Source organism: Myotis yumanensis, unplaced genomic scaffold (genome assembly GCF_028538775.1).
Source record: "Myotis yumanensis isolate MYYU_CA2020_CCGP unplaced genomic scaffold, mMyoYum1.0.hap1 SCAF_2, whole genome shotgun sequence".
In the NCBI taxonomy this organism is placed as follows: domain Eukaryota; kingdom Metazoa; phylum Chordata; class Mammalia; order Chiroptera; family Vespertilionidae; genus Myotis; species Myotis yumanensis.
Genome location: NW_027223753.1, coordinates 86,916,542 through 86,941,287, shown reverse-complemented (window position 1 = coordinate 86,941,287; position 24,746 = coordinate 86,916,542).

Sequence of the window (24,746 nt, the reverse complement as noted above, 5' to 3'; positions counted from 1 at the left end):
CAGATAACAGAAAGAGACTTGGCCCAGCTCAGATCAGGACCCAGGTAAAGACAGAGACTGGCTGACAATAGCTGCCCTCTCACTGCAACAGGACTTGTTTCCCATTTCTACCTTGGACCACAGGGAAAGGGGCAGATGAAGGAAAGGGCTGTGTCAGGATGCTGCCTTCTTCCCTTTCTTCTCCTTCTTTTTTCTAAAACACTTCTATGCCTTGTAGTTCTTCTGCTCTCTTTTCTTTTTCTCTCTACTACCCTCCATCCTCTATAACAGCTGACCCAGAGGACACAGCTTACTCCTCCTTGGACACCGACACCACCATCAAGCACGGCCCTGATGGACCCTTTGATGCAGCCCTTCAACTCGCTGATGCTTTGGGAAGCCCGTCGCCAATGACACCGCCCACTAGCCAGATCAACAAGGACAACCAAACCAACAACTTGAGGACAGCTGAAATCTCTTGACTGAAGAGGCTGGCAACCTCCTAAGGAACGGGGCTCCTTGTGCGCTTCATCCACTATGTTTATAGCTATGCTTATTGTCATTGCTTGCAGTCTTCTTCTGAGGCTTAAACAGCCCAATCTCAGAGGTGGCCACTGATTTGCATGCACTATCATTTAAAAAATAAAAAAGGGGGAATTTGCCGGAAGCCGGTCCATCCTTGCTGCTTGACACAGTCGCTGCAGGAAAGAAACATCTGCACAGCATATGTTTCAAGGGACCTGGCATATATAGCATATTGTTCTTAATATGTTTGTTCTCCTTAGTGCCATGTGTTTTAACCAAGGTCACCTCTCCGAGAAAGGTTGTTTCCCCAGGTGGGGATTTTTCCCTGAGGTTAAGGAGGGGATACAACCCCTTAATTAAGTGCCAGGCGGGTAGTTAAGCTACATAATCTTTACTCCCTGGAATGGAGATAAGAAACACCCTAACCTTTGGAATAGAAGTTGATAGGATTAAAATCAACTGGTATAAATACAGATGTAACAAGACAACAAGACACAGAACCTAGAAACAGAACCTAGAGACAGAACCTAGCGAGAGAACATGGCAAAAGATCCTGGACAGAACCTGGCTACAGATCTTGGCTGGAGAACCTAGACAGAACCTAGAGACAGGACCTGGCTAGAGAACCTAGAGAGAGAACCAAGAGACAGGACTTGGCTGGAGATCCTAGACAGAACCTAGAAAACCTGGCAATAGAACTTAGCTGGAGATCCTGGACAGAGCCTGGCTGGAGATCCTGGCTAGAGTTCCTGGCTAGGCTGCTGATCAACTGAATGCTGCCTCCGTGTCATTCCTTCTTCGCTGACTCCATCCACACCTTTGGGGACCCCTGGACCTGCTGGGGTTGGACCCCAGCAACACCTGAGTAAGAACTGTTCTTATTTATATAGTAAACTAGAGGCCCGTTGCACAAAGGGATTCATGCAATAGGCCTTCCCATCCCCTGGCTGCTGGCACCGGTTTTCTTCTGGCACTCGGGACCCAGGCCTTCGCTCCGGACAGAGCCTTCAGTCTTCGCTCTGCCGCTTCACCCCTATGTATGCAAATTAACCACCATCTTTGTTGGGTTAATTTGCATACTCTTCTGATTGGCTGGTGAGCGTAGCAGAGGGATGGTTAATTTACATGTTTGTCTATTATTAGGTAAGATGTCTTCAGTTTGGGAACTAAAAGAAAATTATATAAATCAAAAATTTTACACTAGATATGAAGTTTGTGCTATCCATTGGTCATAATAAAGAGGTTGCTAAAGTTACCTCTTGATATTCTTCATTTTTTGTAGAAAGTTTCTGAACTCAACTTCCTGGCATATGCAGTATTTGTTTTTGCATTTATATGTGTTTACATAGAGTCATAATACTAAAATATATAGATTTCTTTGTACTTATATATAAAAATTGTTCTGAGGGAGACCAGAAGATGCAATTAAACTTCACCAATAGGATTCTCTGTTCCTTATAGCACCAATCAACTCCTCTTCACCTCATATCCATAGCTGCATTGGTGGTGGTTGTATTTTACTAGTATTGTGAGTGCCCCCAATGACCAGCTGATAGAGAAGCAAGAAGTCTAAACTTGGTACAAAGATTAGTTGAATTGTTATTGAGGGAAAGCCAAAAAATGTATTGCTGCCGCATTATTGTTCCAGTCAATGGCAGCCATGAAAGACAAGGGTGAGGCAAATGCTCCCAGTAGGAAAACCTTCACACAGTGTACGTAGGCATCTCCCTTGCATGGAAAGGGGACTGACCCATGTTAAAGATATACATGAACACATGGGACTTTGCAAAAGATCTAGCTAATTGGTTAGGGCCTTGGAAGTATTAATATTGGAATATTTAGGACCTGGACATCTGAGCTGGAGACATGTGGATAAATCTTGAAGATGTAGGCTCAAAGTGTCATTACCTTAACTTTTATATCGCATGTTAACTTTCACCAGTGGGTGATCACCATGAAGAGGCACTAAACAACTGGTAGACAGAATGTCTCAGCCAGTAGACCTCAGTCATCCTCTGTCACTGGTCCTTCTAAGAGTATGAATAGAAGAATCATGATGGCAGAAATGGAAGCTATACTAAGCCCAACAGCATGGGCTTCCATTCATCAAAAGTAATCTTGTTAGTGGTGCTTCTGAATGACTGAGCTGCCCCCTGAAACCCCTTGTTGCATGGCATTTCCAGGAGACTAATTAGCTGCTTAGTTGTCAGTTTATTACTTTGGCCCTAACCTGAAAATAGCAGAAAGTTATCTTGACTGGAATTGACAAAGAGATTCCAGGTATCCGTTTGTCTTTTCTGCCTGCAGGTATTCAGCCACTCCCATTGTGCTAGGTCTTACAGTGTGTTTGGTCTAATGGAATCTCCTATGGGATCCACAAAAGGAGGTGGGTACATGATCATGGAATCTAGTTTTCTATCAGATACTACCCCATGAAGAATTTGCGAATATTGTGAACGCCACATCCATTTGCGGCTAAGGTTCACGGTCTGGAGAAGGGGCTGACGCACACATGAATGCACTAAACAAGAAATATAAATTTAGAAGGCATGGGGGAGCCAGGCGGAGACCTTTCTCTCTAGTGGAGAGGCTCTTGAAAACCTGGACCCATCAACTTTTATTTACTTGAATACACATTTGCCCCCGTAGGAATGCAAACAGGCATATCAATGGTAAAGTTTGGTAAACAATGAAAGGATTATCAGGTTATCGGATTGCCTTCAGCCATTTGGCCAAAAGCAGGGCAATATTATGCTGATTTTCAGGGCTGAATATCAAAGTCAATTAGCCTTCCAGCAGACTTCTTGCATTATTATGCTAACTACTATTGGTCTTTGCCTCCAGCATAATATGATAGAAATAATGAGTTTTAGAAATATTCCTTTAAAAGTAAACTTTTAAAAGACAAATGAAAAACATTTTACAGATACACCTAAGGTTCAGCTTTGAGATGACACCCAGGAAGGATAAGATGCCATTCTCCAGATGCAGCTTGCACCCTAAACCAATAGCCACCATATGATACTATGCCTCAAATTTGGTAGAATACAAAAGTCTGGCCATAAGGGCTCTACTTACTTTCACTTCCAAACATCCATTTAGCAATTTATGTTTCCCTTTCCTGCAATTTGGGGCTCTGTGGAGCTAGAAGTCCTAGTTTCCAGAGAGAAAATTATCTTACTAGGAGAAAGAGCCAGAGTCTCAGAAACTTTAAACTATGACTCTTACCCCTTCATTCCAGGATCTTCATGCCAAGAGATCAGCAGTCAAGGAAAGGGGTCTCCATCCCAGCAAGGGTGATTTACTCTCATTGAGAAAAAGTAGGTTTGCTGTTTCATATGGTGGCAGAGGAGATACTGGCCTTCAAATAATCCACTAGCTTGGCTCTTGATAGTCCCTTGGCCAATTTTGACAGAAAAAAGGCATATGAAGCTGCCTCATTCTAAGACCATATGACCAGTGGTTCAGACACCTCAAGGATGAAGATCCAGGTAACCTATCAGGTAAGGCACCTACTTTAGGACAGTTGATGTTTAAAGGTGAGGGTATTTTAAATGGGTAATAGAAAAGGAAGATGAACATCAATTGTAATCTGTAGATCAAATGCAGCATCAGATCTGAAGTTTCTCCCACTAACTTTAGCCATATTAGTTTCCCCAGATTAAGGACCAATCAGAAGGAGCTGTTGCCACATGGGGTGATCTTATCATGCAAAGCAAGTAGATCCACTGCATATGCAGTGTACCTAACAGGAAGCTCTTTTTCTTTACCATTCTGCATTCTGGAAATGCATTTGGTGTGCTGAATGGTGGCGCCCCACCAAACAGTACATCCATGTGTTCATCATCAGAACCTGTAAATATCACAGTGTTGATTGATTTTAGGTCTCCACTTGGATGGTGTTTTTGGATGAGATTCACACTTAAATTAGGGGACCTGACTAAGCAGATTGTCCTCCCAATGGAGATGAGCCTCATCTAATCAGTTGGAGGTCTGAATGGAAAGTAAAAGGCTGACATTTCCAGAATAAAAGAGAATCCTCCAGCAGACTACCTTTGGACTTCTGCATCATCAACTCTTCCTTATTCTCCAACAGATTACCTTCAGATTCACACTGGAACATTAGCTTTCCTGAGTCTTCAGCCTACCAATTCACCATACAGGTTTTTGAACTTGCAAGCCTGCATAATCATGTGAGCCAATTTCTTATAATAAATTATATGTCCTATTGGTTCAGTTTCTCTGAAGAACCTTAACTGACTAATACAATTACATTATATAGGAAGAAAAGAAATATCACCGTATATGGTAAATGATGTGATTAAGTAAAGAATTTTGAGGGAAAGATTTATCATAGATTTTCTGACTGGTCTCTAAATTAAATGACAAGTGTCAAATAAAAGTGAGACGGAGGGAGATTTAACTGAAGGAGAAGGAGGAGGCAATGTCCCTACAGAGGCAGAGATTAGAGTGATGCATCCACAAGTCAAGGAATGCTGACAGCCATCAGAAAACGGAAAGGCAACAGAATGTGAAGAAATAATTTTCTTCTGCTTTAAGCCACCCTATGCTAGGAATTCACAGAAATGTTTCTTAAGCTGTGGTAGTAAGTACTCCTAGGTTTTTTGAATGATCAAATTCAGTACTTCTCTTTCAGAGCCCATAAAAGCACTAGGTCACTGGTTTGGGATAAATTCCGATAACTATCACCACAGTTTCTGAAACCATTATAGAAATATAAGCTCACTTCTCTAGACTTCTTAGATAGTTGTTTTTCCTCCAATAAATGAAATTGACATATGGTAGGAGCTATCCCTCCTTGAGCCCTTTTCCCAAAAATATTACAGCACAAGAGTCTGACCCACTGAAACAACTTCACACTTACACATTGTTCCTGATCAGCAGCATTAGCATCACTTGACAACTTGCTAGAAATAAGAATGACTTGGCTTCACCCCAAAATTAGTAAATCAGAAACTGGGATTAGCAGCCCAGCAAGCTGTGTTTTTAACCTTGCAGGTTGTTTTCTGATGATATTCTGGTTTAGGTGGTATTGAGTAACTCTCATAACAAATTTACAATTGAATGACCACTTCTAGAGCTTTGACTCTAAGGATTTCTGTTACTAAGAAAATATATTTCTGTTACTTGGATTCTATAGTTAAAAACAGAAACAAGAAGCAAGAAGTAGCACAGAGAAATGGTAAATAAAATAAGAAACTACAATAGTTGGACCATGTATGAACTTCTTTACACATTTGGCTAAGTATAAGTTCTGAGTAGATATATTGAGAAAAGCCTCATTGAGTTTATAACTATAATATTCATTTTCAACACATCTTTCTGTAAACTTTTATTCAAAATCTAAAAAAAATTATTATTTTTCTCATGGAAAAAGTTATGTGTCAGTGCAGTCATTCGCTCTTAGTCCTGCTTCTGATCTCAGTTCAACCACTAACTAGACTAATAATTTCAGGTAAGCTACTTACCAACACCTAGTTCTTAGAAATATTAGAATAGGTTTAATTATATCTACCTCATTGGGTTGCTATAAATCTGTAATAAAATCATGTACAAAAAATAAGACAGAATATGTGGCATATAATAAGCACTCAATAAATATTAGGTATTGTTTATTTTGAAAATTAAAACAGCTCCTTTCTTTTTCTTTCTTAATGGTCAGTATATCCTCTTAACAAAACAAATATTTCCTATTTTCTTTGTTATTGTTAAATACAGAGAATGTAAATGTGTGAGATTGTCAGGGAGACTATGCAGGCTTTTAATATTTACTTGGTGTGTTAGATACAAATGAAATCTGTGGATCAGCCTGCGTAAGGTGCTCCTATTATAGCTGGGTGTACATTACAGATGATTTAGTTAATTTACTTTGGCTATGGGTCTCATTTATTGTGTTTACATCTCTTTGTCATTGCTGTTGTAGTTGTGATTGCTAAAAATTTTTGGTTACATGTGTATACGCTTGTATCCTTTTATGAATCTTGGATCCATGTATGATAAAATAAGTATTCACTAAGGTGATCAATGTTAGAATATGAATATGCTAGAAAAAACAAATGAGAATAATAAAAATATAATCTATGAGTAAGACAAAAATGAAGAACTAGGAAAGATAAAAATTTATGTGCACTGAAATACTTCAGTACAGAGAATGGAATCCAGCTCTTCTTCCTTGGCGACACAATAAGTAGAAGTGGATTTATAGTAGGGCATAAAAACAGTAGGCTGGCCTGGCTGGTGTGGCTCAGTCATTGAGAGTCAACCTATGAACCAAGAGGTAATGGTTTGATTCTCAGTCAGGACAAATGCCCAGGTTGTGAGCTTGATCCCCAGTAGGGGGTGTGCAGGAGGTAGAAGATCAATGATTCTCATCATTCATGTTTTTATCTCTCCCGCTCCCTTCCTCCCTGAAATCAATAAAAATATATAAAAATCCTATATAATAAGAGGGTAATATGAAAATTGACCCTAAAGGTGGAAAGACTAGGAATGACCGGTCACTATGACATGCACTGACCACAAGGGGGAAGATGCTCAATTCAGGAGCTGCCCCCTGGTGGTCAGTGCACTCCCAAAGGGGGAGCTCCTCTCAGCCACTAGCTGGGCTGATGGCCGTAAGCGCAGTGGTGGTGGTGGGAGATCTGACTAATGGCTTAGGCCTGCTCCCTGGAGTCGGACATCCCCGAGGGCTCCCAGGCTGCTAGAGGGATGTCTGACTGCCAGCTTAGGCCTGATCCCCTGGGAAGCAGGCCTAAGCTGGCAGATGGACATCCCCCGAGGGCTCCCGGACTGTGAGAGGGCACAGGCCAGGCTGAGGGATCCCCCAAGTGCACCGGGCTCTAGTAAATAAATAAAACAGAAGGCTGAATTACCTGGATGATCAGTTCATTGAAACATATTAGTGAATAAAATTAATGTAAAGAAAATGATACAGTAGGTGGGAGAGTTAAGATTTGAATCCAGTTCTACTTTACTGTAAAGTCTGTGTGTACATCCATGTCATGCAATATCAGTTTAGAAGAGAGATGAGATATTTTGTCACTTGGAGATCTTTGAAAAATAGAATCAAATCATCTTTCTGAGGCTTTACCATTGTGTGGAGAATGATTGGACATTGTGTGGAAAATTTTGCTTATGTTAATTAAAATTAAAATTGTGGAAAATAAAATATGCAAACTTTATTTAAACCATCTTATTAACTGCATATGAATCCAGTTTGAACACTTTGTTGCCAAGATCTAAGGCAGCTTATGCACAACCCTTTCTGAAAAAGGGAGATAACTCAGTATTCCTTACTTAAGTACCTTAAATCACTCCCTAGGCACTGCAAAATGGACAGATGAGTCTATCTACATTTATTTAGCATTCCAGACTTTTCACAACCTTGCCATCATCTATTCAATCAATATTTACTAAGTGCCTACCCTGTACCAGGCTCTAGTCCAGTGATGGCGAACCTATGACACGCGTGTCCGAGGTGACACGTGAACTCATTTTTTTGGTTGATTTTTCTTTGTTAAATGGCATTTAAATATATATAATAAATATCAAAAATATAAATCTTTGTTTTTCTATGGTTGCAAATATCAAAAAATGTCTATATGTGACACGGCACCAGAGTTAAGTTAGGGTTTTTCAAAATGCTGACACGCCGAGCTCAAAAGGTTCACCATCACTGCTCTAGTCTAATAACAGAAAACAAAACAAAAACAAAAAAACCAATACCTTCCAAGCTATTACTTTCTAGTCACCCTCATTTCTCCATGGTCTGCCAGCTCTTTGAGAAGAATAACAATGTTTCTCTGTGTTTATCTACAACTTCTAATGTGTTACTCCATACAATGTGAATCTCAATAGTGTTCTGCATAAATAGAAATTCATAGAAATGTAGGATCTTAGAGTTCCACAGAGCTCCCTAGTCTTTGTCTCATTAAGGGTTCTGTTATAAAATATCCTTGGTAATTTTAGCATAGTATTTCTTTTCTCTGGGAGATATATAATGTACATTAATATATTAAAGATTCTTAGAATCCCTACTATCAAGAAATACCTACAATTTTTATCACAGAACTCATTTTTTGTATAATACATTAATATCCTTTAATTCCTTGGTACATATTTTCTTGAATACTGATATAAAAGTATTTTTTACATTTAAGCTAAGACAAATACTTCTTTTTGCATAGCCAACAAAGTATAAAAAGTAGCACCTTTTCAAACTCCTTGGTAAATTTGAAATGTGTATCAGAACACTAATATGTTATTTTATGACTTTATAGAGGAGAAATGGATGATATATCATTCCTTTCTTACATTACTTCATGACATTCTGTGTGACTTGAAACCATGCAAGGAGGTAATCATGAGGTAATCTCACAACTCCAAATTTTTTCTATTTTTTTCTTGACTCAACAGTTTGATTAGCTCCCTCTTGATTATCCTCTTTTATATAAGAAGGACTCTGTCCTCTCTTTATGAACCCATGTTATGTGGCATTTCATCACCTCCCCAATGCAACCTTTAACTTACGATGGATCAAGTGCTTGTAAAGTGAAGCAGATTTAACACTTCTCAGATTACAAATACTGGACTATAAATGTAAAACAACCTGGTATGTAGAGAGTTTATGTCATAATTAGGAATGGAGAGCAAAGCCCTTTTAAGCCTATTCTCAATTACCTACAATTCCTTCAAAGCAGAAATCTGTAGTCAGGCTTGGCAGAGCATTTATCTAGCCAAATGATTATCAATATACACCTGCACTGTTAAAAGATGGTGTCCCTAAACAGCCCATTTTCTTCTCCCTCTTCATTTGGTGCACCAGATGTTTGGCTTTTTATTTGTTGAAGAATGCATTGAGCTCCCATATGTCTTTTTAAAAAAAATCGTAGCTTTCAAAAATAAAGCTCTCTTTCTAAATGGCAGTAGGCCATAGAAAAAGACCAACATGTGTTGTAACTCAGAATGTCTGTTGTTGTGGTTATATTTTTGTGATTTATTTATAAAGTACTTAATATGCATATAGTTGATTCTCCCTTTAACTTTAAAGGAAAGGTGAGTTAAGGATGTTCTCTTACTTTTGTGAGAAATGGAGTACATGTGGAAATTGAATCAACGGTCAGTGACAAAGCTGAGGTGAGAACTCCAAAATATCTTGTCTTTACTACATCCATTTCATTCCACTTTAAGTAATACAGGTCTCAACTCACTATATCCCATTTCCTTCCCTCCCCATTCTATTACATCTGAATAAATGATGACTTTAAGTATGCTTATTTCACTCATTGAACTAATCTTTTCTTTTTCAACTGAAGAATTTCTTTTATGAGATTTTGTTGTTTCTGTTTTAGAAGGTCTTCTCTTCTAACATTGCAGTTCCTTCTTCCAGGAATAACAGATCTTTAGGAAATGAGGTTTATTCTAATTTCATAGACTTCTCTCATCATAAAAAAGGGAAGAAAAGACCAAGGAAAAACAAAGAAATGAATAAATGTTACTAATTATGAAAAGCCTAGATAAGAACCACACAAGTTATAAAGTAAAGAAGGGAAACTCCTGCTTACAAAAAAAGATGGCCTAGTATGTATATGTAACTATTGAATTGATGTGTGTCCATGATAAATATCAAATCTGGAGTTAACCATTCTCTTTATCATCATAAGCTGCTGTTCTTATTATGCAAATAAGCAAGTCAACCTCCAAGTCTTTGATCAATATGAGCCCCTGACTAAAAATAATGGAGGCAAGCAACTTATCTGATATAGAGTTCAGAAAAATGGTTATAAGGATGATTATGGAACTTAGTGAGAACTACAAAGTATTTAGTGGTAATTGCAACAACATGAAAACTGACATAGATACTATAAAGAGGAATCAGTCAGAAATGAAGAATACAATGCCTGAAATGAAAAATACACTGGAAGGAATAAAGAATAGGTTGGATGAAGCAGAGGATTGAATAATTGATTAGGAATACCAGGTAGAAAAAACACCACATAGAGAAGCAAAAAGAAAAGAAATTTAAATAAAGATAGTTTAAGAGACCTTTGGGACAAAATGAAATGTAACAACATCCACATCATAGGGGTAACAGCAGGAGAAGATATAGAGCATAGGATCGAGAAACTATTTGAATGAATAAATACCAACAACTTTTCTAACCTGATGAAAGATAAAGAAGACACAAGCCCAGAAAGCTAAAAGAGTACCTCCAAAAATGAATCCAAAGAGGCCCACACCAAGATACATCATAATCAAAATTCTAACAGTTAAAGACAAAGAATCTTAAAAGCAGCAAAAGAAAGACAATTAGTTACCTGCAAGAGAGTTCCCATAAAACTGTCAGCTGATTTCTCAAGAAAAACATTTCAGGCCAAAAAAGGTTGGCATGAAATACTCAAAGTGATGAAAATGATACAATGAAGATTACTTTACCCAGCAAGGCTATCATTTAAAATGGAAGGAGAAATAAAGAATCTCTCAGACAATGAAAACCTAAATGAGTTTGTTAACACCAAACTAGTATTACAAAAAATGTTAAAGGGCATTCTTTAATAATAATAAGAAGAAGAAAAATAAGAATAATAATAAAAGAGAGGAAGGTAGTTAAAAGAATACAATGAGAATAAATATGTACCTATAAATAATCACATTAAATGTAAATGGCTTATTTGTCTTCCTTTGATAAGTTGTATGAGTTATTTATATATTTTGGAAATTAACCCATTATCAGATGTATCATTGTCAAATATGTTCTCCCATACAGTGGACTCCCTTTTTATTTTGTTAATGATTTCTTTTGGTGTGCGAAAGCATTTTATTTTTATATAGTCCCATTTGTTTATTTTCCCTTTATTTCCCTTTCACTAGGAGATGTATTGGCAAACATATTGCTATGAGAGATGTCTGAGTTTTTTCTGCCTATGGTTTCTTCTAGGATTTTTTATGGTTTCACAACTTACATTTCAGTTTTTATCCATTTTGAGTTTATTTTTTGTATGGTATAAGTTGGTGGTCTAAGTTCATTTTCCTGCATGTACCTGTCCAATTTTCCCAACATCATTTATTGAAGATACTGTCTTGACTCCATTGTATGTCTTGCCTCCTTCGTCAAATAGTAATTGGGCATAAAGGCTTAGGTCAATTTCTGGGTTCTCTGTTCTGTTCCATTGATCTATATGCCTATTTTTATGCCAGTACCAGGCTGTTTTGAGTACAGTGGCTTTGTATAACTTGATATCTGGCATTGTGATCTCTCTAACTTTGTTCTTGTTTCTCAAGATTGCTGTGGCATTTCTGAGTCTTTTTTGGTTCCATATAAATTTTTGGAGTGTTTGTTCTAGATCTATGAAATAGACAAATAATCCAATTAAATATGGGCAAAGTATCTAAATAGACACTTCTTCAAAGTGGAACTTACAGATGGCCAACAGACATATGAACAAATGCTTAAAGTCATTAATCATCAGAGAGATGCAAATTAAAACAACAATGAGGTATCATTAATAAGTCAACAAATGACAAGTACTGGCAAGGATGTGAACCCAGAGAAAAGGGAACCCTAGTACACTGCTGGTGGGAATGCAGACTGGTGTAGCCACTGTGAAAAACAGTGTGGTTTCCTCAAAAAATTAAAAATGAAACTGCCCTTTGACCCAGTAATCTCACTTCTAGAAATATCCTATGTAATAAAATGTTGAGTCCAATTGTCCAGTCATCTGTTCAACCAATCAAAGCGTAATATGCTAATGATATGCTAAGACCACTCAACTGCTCACTATGACATGCACTGACCACCAGAGGGCAGACACTCTGACTGGTAAGTTAGCTTGCTGCTGGGGTCTGGCTGATTGGGACTGAGCGAGATTGGCGACACACCCTGGAGCCCTCCTGTGGTCCCTCCCTGGCTGGCCAACCTCCCACGTCCCTTCCTGACCCTGATTGTGCACCAGTGGGGTCCCTTGGCCTGGCCTGTGCCCTCTCGCAATCCAAGACCCCTTGGGGGATATCAGAGAATCAGTTTTGGCCTGATCCCACAGGCCTGGCCAAGGGACTCCACTCGTACATGGATTAGTGCACCGGGCCTCTAATATCCTAATAAACCAGAAACACCAATCAGAAATAATGTATGCACCCCTGTGTTCATAGCACAATTTTATAATAGCTAAGATTTGGAAACAGCCCAAGTGCCCATCAGTAGATGAGTGGATAAAAAAGCAGTGGTACATTTACATTATGGAATTCTATGTAGCTATAAAAAAGAAGGATCACTTACCCTTTGAGACAGCATGGAGGGACCTGGAGAGTATTATGCTAAGCTAAATAAGCCAGTCAGAGAAAGACAAGTATCACATGATCTCATGCATATGTGAAATATAATGAACAAAATAAACTAATCAACAAATAGAACCAGAGACATAGAAACATGAAACAGACTGTCAAATCTCAAAGGGAAAGCAGGGGTGGGTGGAAAGTGATCAACCAGAGAACTTGTATGCATATATGCATAGCCCATGGACACAGAAAGTTAAAGGCCTCAGGTGGGGATGGGTGCAGGCTAGAAGAGGTCAACTGGGGGCGGGGGGGAAGGGACATATGTAATACTTCAGCAATAAAGATTTAAAAAATTAAAAATAATTAAATTGTGATGGAAAGTGACTTGACTTGGGGTGGTGAATGCACAATACAATATATAGGCAATGTATTATAGAATTGTATACCTGAAATGTATATCATTTTATTAACCAATGTAACGCCAATAAATTCAATAAAAATTTAAAAGAATATAGAATCAATAACTTTCCTATAAAAAAACCCAACAGTTAGAAATACAATGGATAAAGAAAATTATATATGAACATACAGGGGTGGGAAAAAGTAGTTTTACTATTGATTCACCCATAAAAATAGAAAGAAATCCTGCTATTTGAGACAATGTGGATGTTTTACAGCATTGTGCTAAGTGAAATAAGCTAGACATAAAAACATAAAAATATAAATGCCATATCTGATTATTTATATTTAGAGTCTAATAAAGTTGAACTCATAGAAGCAGAGAGTAGAATGGTGGTTGCCATGGACTAGAGGGTGGAGGAAATGGAAAGATGTTGTTAAAGGTAAAAATTTCAATTATAATATAAATAAGCTCTGGGATCTAACATATAATATGGTGAGTATAGTTAACAATATTGTATTGTGTACTTGAAATTTTCTAAGAGTGTAAATATTAAACATTCAACCACCATAAATAGTAACTTTGTGAGTTGATAAATGTGTTCACAAACTTGTTTGTGCTGATCATTTCACAATATACATGGACACCAATCATGCTGTGTACCTTAAATATATATCATTTTATTTGTCAGTTATACCTCAATAAAATTGGGGAAAATAAATAATAGTGAACAAAAAGATTCAATTTATAGTAGCAGCAAATATATGAAGTGCCTTATGTAAATTAACAAACTGTAATTTTTACATAAAGATGTTATAATTTTACTGGAAGCATTAAATTTTTTGAATAAATAAAACACCTAGTTTATCTCATGAAGTAAGACTACATTATAACAAAATTATTCCCTGTAATTTATCTATACAAGTAATAACAATCAATAAATTGATGATTATTTTAGCACTACTTCATCTATTCAAAAATAAATATTAAAAAAGGAACAAATAAAATTTTCAGAAAAATTCTGGGGAAAATATATATGAAGATGTAATAATTACAAGCAATTAGTATGGAATAGATCAATAGAAAATAATGGACTCTAATAATAAACCCCAACAAATACAAAGGTTTATGGTAAAGGTGATATTTATATTGCTTGGGAAAGGTATATTGTGTTACATGTACAGGATGTCCACTTTAAAAAACACAGAGGTCTTTCTTGTTACTCAAAATTGTATGCACATTAATGATTTAAACATAATGATAATACATGGGAAATTTTTATACTTTTGTAATGCCAAAGATGTGGAATTTCTATAATAATAAAAGGGTAATATGATAATTAGACTGGATGTCCTTCTGCACGTGATTCCGGACATCTTTCCAGACGAAGCCGGGGCTAGAGGGAAGCTCGGGTCCCGGGTACCAGAGGGAAGCCGGTGCTGGCAACCGGGGAAAGAAGGCCTACTCTTACACAAATTTAGTACACAGGGCCTCTAGTCCTTCTATAAATGATACAAAATCCAAAAACTATTTTTAAATGTTTTAAAATCTAAATACATAAAAATGTTATTAAAAATATATCATAGGAAAAGCATACAAAACAAAGAGTAATTTGGGGGAAATACATATAATGATATCCAATTATGTCTTTGGAGAAATTCTCCTACAAATGATAAAGACACCAGTAGGAAAACTATGCCTTCTAAAGTCTATACTTAGTTGAAACAAAATGTAAACATAGGTACAGGATTCTTAAATTATTTGGATCCTTTTTGGTCTTAGAATAAATGCTCACTAGTCTGACATTCACATCCTATCTTCCAGTATTTGTGTATCTGTATCATTGTGTATATATGTGTGCAATGTGTATGCAAGGAGAGGAAAGACTAAAATATTAAGTGTACCCCTAGTTATTTATAATATTTTCTCTAATTATTTTCTTACTACAAATTCACTGATTTTTATCATAATTTTTTCCACTATTCAAACTTAAAAGCAATGACATTCCCCTGGCTTTGAAATATTTTATTGTTATGTCACATTATGATATCATCTTGTGCTATCTGATATCAATCAGGGACTTGGCTGATTAGTTGAATTATTTCCTTGGTTTAATTAGTCTGAAAATTTTAATCCAATACTAAAAAATAATTTCTGACTTTCATTCTAATCATAAGTCCACTCTAGGAATCAATATATCATTCATTAATTATTCTTTTTTTTAATCCACACAAGAAGATATATTTATTGATCTTAGAGAGAGGAGGGAGAGAGACATCGATGTGAGAGAGAAACATTGATGGTTTGGGTCTGTATGCATCCTAACTAGGGATTGAACCTGCAACCTAGTATGTGCCCTGACCAGGATGCTCCAACCAACTGAGCCACCCCCCTGGGCTGATTATTCTTATTTTTATAATTATCATTGGCTTTTAAAAGAATTGAATTTCACTAGGAAAATCTTTACAATAAGCAAATAAGAAAAAAGAGCAAGGACTTTGGATTTATTTAAGTAATTCAAACAACATCATGCATTAATTTGAATCCATTTTTTTATTATCTTTTCATGATAAGAAAATCTGTTTACTTTGCATATTGATCAGGACAATTTTAAGCTTTATGAACAATTAGTATAACTGTGTTAATTACCTTGAATTTCATTTAGCAATTCTTTGAAATGTGTTCTTAAATATCATCTTTTCCTGCTCATATTTGACCCCAGTAGGGTTAAAGTGCTTCAATAAATATTCCTCTAAATTAGATTGAACAATGATTAGGGACATTTTTCTCCTGGTGGATTAATTATCTTGAAAGCCTGTCATTAGTGGAATACTGCTTCCTCTGTGCTAATGTTAAAGTACCATGTCAGACCAGGGTGTAGTGTGGGCATCTTACACATTGCCCCTTTCAAGTTCTAATTCACCACCTAATGCTTTGCTTTGCTTTTTTCTTTTTTTAAGCATCTCTGCGAGTAAGCACTGTGCTAGGTGTGCTGTGTATTTTATTGTTGTAATTCTCCAAACAGCCCTAGGATTTTGGGAACATTTATCCCATTTTACATGAAGAAATTAAGCCCCAGAGAAGTGTATTTGCTCCTCCTAGGTCTCCTAGCTGGTATAGAGTAGAGCCAGAATTTAAACCTAAGTCCTTCTCATGCTCAAATTCATGTTTGTTTGTTCCAATATATTAATTGTCAAGAATTGCCATCTCAATTGAATTGCATTTCCACAAGCATGTTATATGAGGTGTTGTCTTGTTTTTAGGATGGATTAATATTAGACTTTTTGCAAACTCACACTGTTGACTAATACAAAGCAAGTCAACCCTAACACTCCTGCCTGCCCCAAGACAAGATTTAAGACAGTGGCTCAACAACCAAAACACCTTTTGTTACCACATTACTGCTGTCTCATTTGACTCATGTGCTATCCCCTGACCTCCTCAGTTTATTAACAGACTCCAGTACCTACTCAAACCAAGGTACTGAAATAGCTTCAAGGTTGCTGTCCAGAATTTTAGGTCATTCCGCACAGCACACTTTACAACTAGTACTTCTGGCATACTCTATATTAATAGAATTTTGATATAGCAAAAATACTGTTGTGGGATTCATCATTTGGTAAATCCTCCACCGTCTGCAGTTTTACAGAGCCATTTAATTAGCAATTTTACAACCTCCTCTCCTCTCATTAAATTAATTAATAATTAAGTTCACATATAGGCATCTTTAATGTCATAATTATATTTCAGTTTTATGGTCACTGGAGTTTAGCTCATTAGGGGAGGCACTCATAAACCATAGCCCTGTTTAGTGGCTGAAGCACTTCTATGTCACCAGCCTGATGCCAGTTAGTATTGCAGTTTCTCTGTTTCTTTAGTAGCACTACCATTTGCAGAAAGGAATGCTGGTCTTTGTCCTCTGCAAGCATAAAATAACAACTTTAGTAACAATACCAATAAATGCATGACAAAATGTGCATAGTTTCATTTTGAGAGTCTCCTTGACTTTTATAATGTCTCCCTGGAATCTTTTTGTAACCTTAGCTCTCACTGGGCTCTCTCATTGGATCAAGTTCTCCCACCTTTACATCTGGCATTAAGCACAGAGTAACCATGTCAAAGAATCATGAGTGATGTCTTCTCATTGACTTTATGATTTACTAAGTCAGTTATGGCATTTCACACAATATGGTAGGCTATACATTACTTTGGGTAGAGTGGATTTATTTCAGTCATTATCACTGATTAAACTGGCTTAGTTGAAGAGGCAAAACAAAACTTGCCTTTGAAATTGTTCTTATTTAATTTAGTTCGCCTTCACATAACCCAGGACAGTGCTAATTATTCCTTGATGGAGCTCATATTTCTAATGTAATTCATATGTAAATTCTAATTTGATTCATATGGGAATGTTTGTGCTCCTTGCCTCATTTCAGGCAAGAGCACAAATGCAGAATGAGAACTGTTTGGAAAGAAAAACTTGATGTTGCCTTTTGTGACCTGGCTTTGATTTGCTTTGCTTTGTTGTTCCTATAACAGAGCTTAATCACTTTTGAAGGTTAAGATTTTAAACTGCAGTTTAGAGGATAAAAACCATCTTTACACCTTTAAAGAATTTGGGGATATTTAAAGGTACAAATTGCATTCTCTCATGCTATCAAAAGTCTTACCACTTAAAGCTTTACTCTAATTTTCTGTGAAAGAACATATTCTTAAGGATTTTAAGATCTTTAAAATTATAGTCTTCACAAATTGCATTAAAAGAAAATATAGTAATTATTCTACTATATTCAAACTTCCATGAAGATAAAATAAGAATGGATCAGATCCCAAATTAAAGATTCTTTTTTAGAAATAGTGATGGGTTATTATGAGTTTGGATAGACTACAGTATTATAACAGACAGCTTTGAAGAATGGTGAACTAAGACATGTCATGGTTTGAAAAATGCACTAGGCTGAACTGGTTATGTATGTCAGAATTATCAAATTGCCACAAGGTCAAGAGAAAAAGGAAAAACTATGGGGTGTTCTATCTAAAATTCCAAGTATACTACCAGTGTAAGGTAATATTAAGAGAAGATGTGCCGGCGACTGGCACATCCTAAAAAACTGAGTGAGAAACTGAAAGTAGCAAAGATTAGAAACAGCGTGTGTTTGATGGCATGGCTGACGCACAGTCCCAGAGGCTTATAGAGACTTTTCGTTTCCCAGCTGTGTGTGTGTGTGTGTGTGTGTGTGTGTGCTGTGTGTGTGCCGTGTGTGTACTGTGTGTGTGCATAGGCATGTGTTCTCACTTTACAGTAAGAATGAATGCCAAATAAATATTTACATATTGCATTTTAGAAACATTTTACAAACTTAAGGATGTCTCCAATATGATTGAAGAAAAAATGAGAAAAGATCTAAGATGAACAACCTGAGTTTAAAAGGAAAAAGTTTAATCACTTCAACCATGCCAACCTCAACACTTTTTTAATTAAGAAAGTTGATTTCTATTTCTGTGCTATCTCTCCTAATATACATCCATTTTGTATAGTGCTTTGTGATGTATTTCACATAAGCCCAAGGAAGCTGTGATGTGTCCGTTAAATAAAAATTGCAAACTGTAGAATGGACATAGAAATTAACAACTTATTGGCATCTTGGTGTCATATCACATTTATACCTTAGTCAGAAAGGACCTTTTCAGTCACAGTATCCTCACAAAGACTGACTTTTAATATCTAGGGCATAATTACACTTGCATTCAATATGCACACACTCATATACACACACACATCACGCCAACATTAGAGCTGTCCGAAACTATTTTCAATAATTGATTTGCCGTTTAATTGAACAGCATGACTGACTAACATAGCTCATTACTTTACTCATTAGTTAATTATCGAAGAAAGTAGGACAAGTCAATAAAATGGAAGGCTGTAAATTCCGATACTAATTAGCACCAGCATTTCCTTAGAGACATATTTAAGGGCAGATTGGCTACCTGAATGTCCTAGGACCTTGCAGATGAAGGAGAAGGGTAGATGCACCATAAATCTAGATTACTGGAAAGGAGGATGAGTAGACAGTAAGTAGACATGTACACTTGTGCTTAGATACTGTCACCTCCACCATTTGAATGGAAATACTGAAATATGTAACTGAATAGGAAATCATTATTAGGAGAGAGTTTCATTTAGAATACTTTGAACACAATTTGCAAAACAAGCTTGCATCATGTTTTCTTTTAAAATAATGTTTCCCAATTTGGTTTCCATATCCAGTTTATAGACATTTTCAGGACAAATTACATTTATGTGTAGATTTCTTATAAACGGATTCCATTTTCAATAATTTGATTAGAGTGAGAAGAACTTTGTAACACTAACAGTCTTTTTTTTTTACTTATGAGAAAAAGGTAGCCACATCTTTTTTAAATACATATTAACCATATGTAACCAATAGATGTTATTATGCATTCATCATTCAATGAGTTACAAATGCAAAAATGCATGCTTGCACACACACAAACATTTGTTGGCTTACCTTTCTCAATACATAGAACTGAATTCAAATCCCCCTTATGTCATTGCTGTTATATACCCTTGGAAAAATCTTTCATCTATTGAGCCTCACTATCTTCACATTGATAAAGTGGGAACAATGAAATCTACATTTATATTTCAGAGTTTTGAGGAGCTGAAAAGAAATAATGATTTGTTCTAACAGTATCTGTCACAGCAACTAGGAGGGTACTTTTTATTCTGTCCTTGGAAAAATTCCTAATTAGCCTATAAGAAGCTGCAAATGGTCCAGAACAATGGTTGACTTAGTCACAAGAGAAATTGTTTGTAAAGCAAGGTAGTCTGGCTATGGAAATATTTTTTAAATTGTCAGAAATTATGGGCCTGATTGTGATTACTTCCAATGTGTGCTGATGATGCGATATGGATTGTACAGAAGGCAGCTCTGTTAGTGAGACAGTGCTGTCCTCAGCCTGGCTGCTATGGAGATGATCTTGGGCAGAGCATTTCCAGTAGAGATGTCCAATTAACCGTGCATTAACCTTGACCCCTTTTTAAAAATATTTTTTATTGATATCAGAGAGGAAGGGAAAGGAACAGAGAGATAGAAACATCAATGATGAAAGCGAATTGTTGATGGGCTGCCTCCTGCATTCCTGCCGCCCCCCCCCCCCCCCATTGGGGATCAAACCTACAACCTGGGCATGTGCCCTGACTGGGAATTGAACCGTGAGCTCCTGGTTCATAGGTTGATGCTCAACCACTGAGCAACACCAACCGGGCAACCTCGATCACTTTTAATTCCTTAGTTTGAACATTAAAATACCTTGGTTATAATTTTTTTCAGATTTCTTATTAAGACAAAAATAAAGAAAACACTCTAAATTAATCTTGCAATAAATAAACCCAAAGTTAACATAAAGGGAAATCACAACTTATTTTTCTTTGGCTCATTATAGTTATAGTTGGCATTATTTTCAAACCACTAGCAATAATTTCCTCTTTTAAACATATTTTATAGGTACTGTATTAAGCTAAGCTCTTCTAAAGATTATGTGGAGAGCTTTTATCAGAATTCTTGAGAATTAGGCCTCAGGTGCTAATAAATTAAGGCTGAGATTTAAGGATAAAAATGTGGTGGGATAGTTTAATGAAAAGCTCCTGGTTAAAATTGGGGGGGGGGGGCGGGGGGAGGTCTAATCATTTTAGCAAAAACTTTTGAAAAATTACACACCCTTTATGAACATTTGGAAATTATGAACATTTCAGAAGAAAATGGTCAAATGACCATTTTCATTTAATAAATCAGAATAAAATCAGCTGGGAAGAAGCTGAAATACATTTCTGCTATTGAATACTCCTTTCAATACATAAATGTCATAAATGCCATCACAAGGTACCTGAGTATTTGAAAAACACCCATTTGAAGAGAAGAGGCAAGATGTTATAAAGTTTACATTTTTGGCCCACATGAGTGCACAGTAAAAACTGTACAGAATCTTTGAAAGGAAAACAAGAAGAAAAATGGCAAGATGTTCTATATTCATTAGTTTCTGCTTACATTGAAAAGCTTATGAAAAGGTACATACACAAAAACCAGAATCACAAATGATTACTAGAATAATATAAATGTTGACTGAAATATAAATCTAAAATTCAAGGCTTTTTATAAAAATGATTTCCTAAGATTCAAAAAGCAATTGATTTAAAAGTAAAAATACAAATTAGTCACTATGTGTCATGTAATTATTATTTACCTGATTGCTTCCATTGGATTAACTAAATTTAAGCTCTTACTAAAAATGATATGGATTTAATAGGATAACGATATCACCCCAAATAAGAAAATTTATACAAAGTAACATTTAAAGGCATATAATCAATAAGGTTCATTATTTGAGTACATAGGTATTTGCTTTACTTGATAATATTTATATAGTGGAAAAATTGGAAATTCACTAGAAGTTGACTATGAAATTGAAAGTCATATAATATTTGTTCTTTTGTGTATGGCTTATTTCACTTAGCCCACTGTTTTTAAGGTTCATCTATGTTGCAACCTATGTATTCATCTATGTATCAGAATTATATTCCTTTCTAAAGCAAAATAATATTTTATTGTATATGCGAGATTTTGTTTATCTATTCATCTTTTTTTTATATTTAACCTAGCAAAGCCCACAATCAAGGATGAAATAATTAATGAATGCCACTTTCTTTGTTTTAAATATGTTTTTATTGATTTCTTTTAGAGAGTGAGGAAGGGAGAGAAATAGAGAGATGAAATCATCAATGAGAAATATCATCAATTGGCTGCCTCCTCACACCCCCTACTACTGGGGAGCCAGCCTGCAACCCTGGCATGTGCCCCCAACAGGAATCAAACTGGTGACCTCTTGGTTCATGGGCCAACACTCACTCAACCACTAAGCCACATTGGCCAGGTTGTCTAGTCATCTTTTGATGGACATGGGATGTTTGGGGTAATTGTGAATAATGCTACAGTGAGCATCTACAAGTATCTGTTTGAGTTAATTTAAAATTTATTTTAACCTCACCTGATGATGTGTGTTTATTGATTTTTAAAGAGAGGAAGAGAAAGAGAAAAAAAGAGAAAAGACATGGATGTGAGAGAAAAACATAGATTGGTGCCTCCCAGAGGCACCCCAACTGGAGATCGGAGATCAAACCCACAACTTAGATATGTGTCCTGACCAGAAATCAAACCTGCAACCTTTTGGTATACCGGACAATGCTCCAACCAACTGAGCCACTGGGAAGGGCATAATTACCTATTTTTTACATACTCTTCATTTAGTTAAATTCAACAGATAAATAGTTATTAAATCTATTTGTTCCAAGAAATGATAACACAAAGATTAAAAAAAAAAAAAAAACACCTACAAAAAAAACATAGTCCTTGCCTTCAAGGGACTTAGAATTTTCAAATGTCATAGGTGCATAAACATTTATTTGACATAATATCTACACTAATAAAAGAGAAACATGCAAATTGGTGTCACTCCGCTATGCCCACCAGCCAATCAGAGCAACCATGCAAATTAACCCAACAAATATGGCAGTTAATTTGCATATGCAGGCACGGAGTGAAGACTGAAGACTGAAGACTGAAGAGGCGGAGAAGCCAAGCCTTGCTGCAGCCGCAGTGGAGAAGCCTCGCCTCAAGGCTTGGCTTCTCCACTGCGGCCAGACCAAAGGCCAGGGTCCCGGGTGGCAGAGGAAAACCGGTGCCAGCAGTCAGGGGAAGGAAGGTCTAATGCACGAATCTTAGTGCAACGGGCTTCTAGTATATATATATAAAAGGTTAATATGCAAAGTATCCCCTCAAAAGTTTGACCCTAATTGCTGGCCAAGCCAAGGGATCCTACCTGTGCACGCATTTCATGTACCAGTCCTCTAGTGTAATAATAAGCAAAGTGGTTTTTGTAGTGTAGCCAATGCTTGCAGAAAATGACCTCAATCTATAATTATGAACTATTAGCACTAGATTTACAGAAAGAGCAAGGGTGGAAAGTTGAAAGAACTAAATATCAGCTTTGCCATGCAGTAGCTCTTTTTATTTATTTATTTATTTATTTATTTTTAAAAATATATTTTTATTGATTTTTCACAGAGAGGAAGGGAGAGAGATAGAGAGTTAGAAACATCAATGAGAAAGGAACATTGATCAGCTGCCTCCTGCACACCTCCTACTGGGGATGTGCCCTCAACGAAGGTACATGCCCTTGACCAGAATCGAACCTGGGACCTTTCAGTCCGCAGGCTGACGCTCTATCCACTGAGCCAAACTGGTCAGGGCAGCCATGCAGTAGCTCTTAAACTTATCTAAACTTTAGGTACCCTAATTTCCTCATTTGTCAAATTGGGGTACTGATTCCTCTTCTTGTGCTATTACTGTGTAAGGTCAAATGAGATAACAGATGTAAAAACACTTTGGGGACTTGAAGGTTCTATGCAAATGTAAGGCCTATTATTGTTATGTATTCTTGTGCACTAATTACTTAGCATCATAATAGTTGGTAATAATCATTAAGGGGTGTCATTAGAAATGGAGGCATGTCTGTAAATTTATATGCAGTCTTTGTGTTTGTGTACAGAACACACCTGTAATTTGGGTACATTGGTATATGCATTTATTTTCTTTTTCAATCTATGCATTTCTCTTCTAGTAAATGTTATTAAACTGCTGACTTCCATTCTGCATAGCTCTGTATACTAGCACAAGATGCACACATTTCCACCGTAGCCAGAATAAAGTGTGTAGCCGGGTTTTAGTGGTCCTCTTGCAGAAACTGGGCCCTCAGGCCTCAGTAGCCTTTAATCAGCTGTAACAGGAGTGAAGCTGTCAGCCTCTGCTTGTTCTCTGTCAGCTTTAGTACCATTTAGAGCATCCCTGATAAATGTACAGTGCAAATCTAACAGTCAACCTGTGAGAAAGAAAGACCAAACATCTTTCAACCACTGAAAGAAACTTTCTTCAGATTTGTCATAAAAAATCCAGACACTCCAGTGCTAATAAAATAGAAGTCAGTGATATATGAATGGATCAGATGGGGAAATACAGCAATCTTGGTACATCTAGGGGTTTTAGAAAATGTGCAAAAATAGAGGAAAAGAAAAGAGAAGAAAAGGAAAAGTTTGGATGGACAAAGTTAATGAAGAGTAAAGTAAAAATACCAAGAGAAATTTCCTGATCTTCTCCTTGAGTTGTAAAAAGAAAAGTCAGGGCATACATATACTCTAGCCACCCCTAAAGGAAGAAAGTCTATGGTTTAGGGGAAGGCAATTAATATAATAATTTAGAAGTACTAGATTTGAGGAAATGCACTTGAGGTATCACTTCATTATTTACTGTCTGTATTGTTTTCTCATCTATAAAATGAGGGTAAAAAAGTTCTAACCTAAGAGTTTTCATGAAGATAAAATGAAGTAATATATGGGCTTTATAAATTCTTAAGCATGCTACAAAATTTGGCTAAGTTAATGTCATGCCAAATTATTTGTTGGTATCCTAAG